Raw genomic sequence first — 3,275 nt, 5'->3', positions numbered from 1 at the left:
GCTGGCGGGCGTCGGCGTCGGAGGTGAGTGGGGCTCCCGCGCGGTGGGGACCCAGGTCTCGGGTGAGCCGCGCCGCGCGTCCTGCCGCGGCCGAGTGTACAGAGCAGACGTTGAGCGGGGAAGTCGGTCGGGTGGGTCCTGCGCCCCTGCGCTCCTGCGCTCAGAGTGCGCGGGGCCAGGCTGGAGCCGTCGGAGCTGGGAGCTGGGGACCTTCCGGGCTCCACTGCGGCCAGGGCGAGCCACTACCTAGGGGCTTGTCCACCGGGACACCCAACTAACTCTTAAGCCGAGTTAGGCGGCTGTCCCGGGCGATCTCCACGTGAGCGGCGCGGTGGGCGCATCTCTGAGCCCGGAGTTCAGTCCCGGCTGCGCGCCTCGCAGGTGGTCCCGGCCGTGCGAAGGCAGAGTGGCTTCCGGAGCCCGGGCGAGCTTCCCGGTGCTGTTCCCCTGCGTTTGCAGAGGGATGCGGTTGTCCCTTCTCAAATGAGAGCGTGTGCGCGCAGACTTACCGGTTACTCGTCATTTCTCTTTCTCTTTGTGTACACTTTATCCCAAGTTTTTGTGTGTTTAGTTTTTACTTGGAGGCTCCCCGCGGGAGCGATTAGGAGGAGGACGAGAGCTCTACCTCCTACAGTGTCCTAGGGTGGGGGCAGTAGCCTCCGCTTCCGGGACAAACCCAGCATCCGAACACTCTCCACTGTGGGCCAACAGCCTCGCCAGGGGTCCCCGGAGCTGGCTTGGCTCCCTGGCTTTGTCTCTTTTGCTGCCGCACACGCACTATCAGCTGCCAGGGCAGTTGGCATTCGACCTCATTGGTGCTGGGAGGGGCACAGCCCAGGTTGCTGCCCGTGGTCTTTCTGGTACCCGGGTGACCCTCCCAGGGAGAACTCTGTCTCTTGGTCCACTGCGGCGTTTCTCTGCAGAGGACGCACAAGTGTGCATATACCTACTTTTAGTGCAAAGAATAGTACCTCCCAGCCGTAGGGTTACCAGCTAATTTTTCAGCAGAAACTCTGCAGACCAGAAGGAAGTGGCACAATATGTTTCAAGTGATGAGAGGGGGAAATCTGCAAACAAGAATATTCTACCAGCAAGGCTGTCATTCAGATTCAATGGAAAATCAAAAGCTTTACAGACAAGCAAAAGCTAAAAGAATTCAGTACTACCAAGCCACCTTTGGGCTTCTCTGATAGCTCAGTTGGTAAAGAATCCATCTGCAATGCAGGAGACCCTGGTTCGATTCCTGGGTCAGGAATGGACAGGCTACCCACTCCCAATTTTCTTGGGCTTCCCTTGTGGCTCAGCTGGTAAAGAATCTGCCTGCAATGTGGGAGACCTGGTTTCCATCCCTGGGTTGGGAAGGTCCCCTGGAGAAGGGAGAGGCTACCAACTCCAGTATTCTGGCCTGGAGAATTCCATGGACTGTATAGTCCATGAGGTCGCAAAGAATCGGACAGGACTGAGTGACTTTCAATTTCACATTTTCATGGTAAGACAATTTAGATCCTACAGAAGGTTAAGATTTATTGCTAAATGCGTCAGGAAATATTGGATGACTTCCTTTAAGACTCCTGTATGTATAACAGATTGTCCAGGATAGGGCAACAGTATCTTAAAAAAAACAACACTTTATTGAGGTAGGATCCACATTTTAAAAGCTGTATATATTTAATGTATATGACTTGAATTTTGAGATAAGTATAGACTCATGAGATCATCACCACAATTTATGATCCACAACTTGATGAAGGAGTTACAGATAATACATAGGGGTCTGTTTAAGTTATTGCTGCAGAAGCTTCCCATGTAGTAGATGCTCAAACAAGTCAACTGATATCTTTAGCCTGCAGTGAGTGGCCTGATGACTATGGCCCAGAATTATGAATCTCCAGCATTCCACCCTGGGAGAGGTTAGAGCCTTGGTTCAGATGCTGTCTGAATGGAGACGTCTGGAGGCAACTCGGCGTTCTCCTGCAGCAATGCCTGCTTCCGTGAACTTAAAACATTTTTTACCTTCTTTTCACGTCTACAGTTTTCTGAATTACTGAATGATTTCTGAATCTAATCATTACGTATTTTTACAGTTTCAGAAGTAAGATAATATGAGATAGAGTCTAGCATGGTGCTTGGCTCAGCTGGTGAAGATGAAGAGTGCATTTGTTATTTTGCTGTCTCTCTCTCCACCCCTCGCTTTTAGTATACTTTTTGTTGATCTGGTTTACACAGTTGTAATGATCTGTATAGGATTCTACTGCGCTGACATACCTAAGTTTACATTAATTATTCTCTTGGGGATCTGTTCACAGGTTCATAACTGATTGGAGTGATTCCAGAGTGGTGATGGGCTATGCTGAGCTAGCTAACCCCAGAGAACCATTGAGAGGCAGGGTAGAGTCATATTTAAGCGTATGGGCTCGGGACTTCCCTGGTGGTCCAGTGGCTGACTTTGGGTTCCCATCACAAGGGGCACAGGTTTGATCCCTGGTTGGGGAACTAGATCCCACATGCTGCAGTTAAGAATTCACTTGCCGCCACTAAAGATCCTGCATGCCTCAAGTAAGACCCAGTGCAGCCAAATAAATAAATTAAATTTTCGGTTATATTTCACACCCTCCTTACTCCAGTGTTTATGACTGTGTTGCAGGGATCATCAGATCCCTGGGAGGCAGTTAGAATGAAAGTAGGAGAGCTCTGTTGGAACACAGTGTCGAAGGGACACAGACTAGATGGGGATGTCACAGAAAGGCTGTCCCAGGATGGGAGAGTCTGGTAAGGGGAGAAGAGACGTGGTTTGGTGGTAGATTTGAGTTTTGAAATTCATGTGCAAAGATGATCTTTTTAACTTCACTCAAGAAATATTGGGTTTTGTGGCTTCCCCAAATATGGGCCTTTATTCTAACCTAAGACCTACTGAATAACAGGTTTGTTTTCTAATTTGATTAGCTCTGAGCTGAGGTGCTGATTTCTCCTCCTGAATTTATAATCTAAAACTCTCCAGCTGAAAGGAACTCTCAGAGCCTGGAGAGACATAGTAGGGGGATTTTTGGCTGGGGAAAGGGACAGCTGTGGTTTGAATGTGTGCGTGCTAAGTCACTTCAGTCATGTCTGACTCTTTGCAACTCTATGGACTGTAGCCCATCAGGCTCCTCTGGTCTGTGGAATTCTCCAGGTAAGAATACTGGAGTGGGTTGCCTTGCCCTCCCCCAGGGGATCTTCTTGACCCATGGATCAAACCTGCATCTCTTGAGCCTCCTACATTGGCAGGCAGGTTCTTT

At 49.7% G+C, this 3,275-nt stretch overlaps 1 protein-coding gene across 2 annotated transcripts in view; it reads left to right on the top strand.

Annotated features, from left to right (window-relative positions):
- Positions 1-6: 6 nt before the first annotated feature.
- The window catches only part of ITGB3 (integrin, beta 3 (platelet glycoprotein IIIa, antigen CD61)), a 61,934-nt gene continuing 58,665 nt past the window's right edge, over positions 7-3,275 (top strand). For both annotated transcript variants that reach the window (XM_010856468.1, XM_010856469.1), the window contains exon 1: positions 7-23. The gene's annotated coding sequence lies outside the window, so the exon portion shown is untranslated. The remainder of the gene's footprint in view (positions 24-3,275) is intronic.

Source organism: Bison bison, unplaced genomic scaffold (assembly GCF_000754665.1).
Source record: "Bison bison bison isolate TAMUID 2011002044 unplaced genomic scaffold, Bison_UMD1.0 scf7180017864371, whole genome shotgun sequence".
Classification (NCBI taxonomy): domain Eukaryota; kingdom Metazoa; phylum Chordata; class Mammalia; order Artiodactyla; family Bovidae; genus Bison; species Bison bison.
The sequence above is the reverse complement of the archived record's forward strand: the minus strand, read 5'-3'. Positions and strand labels throughout refer to the sequence as shown.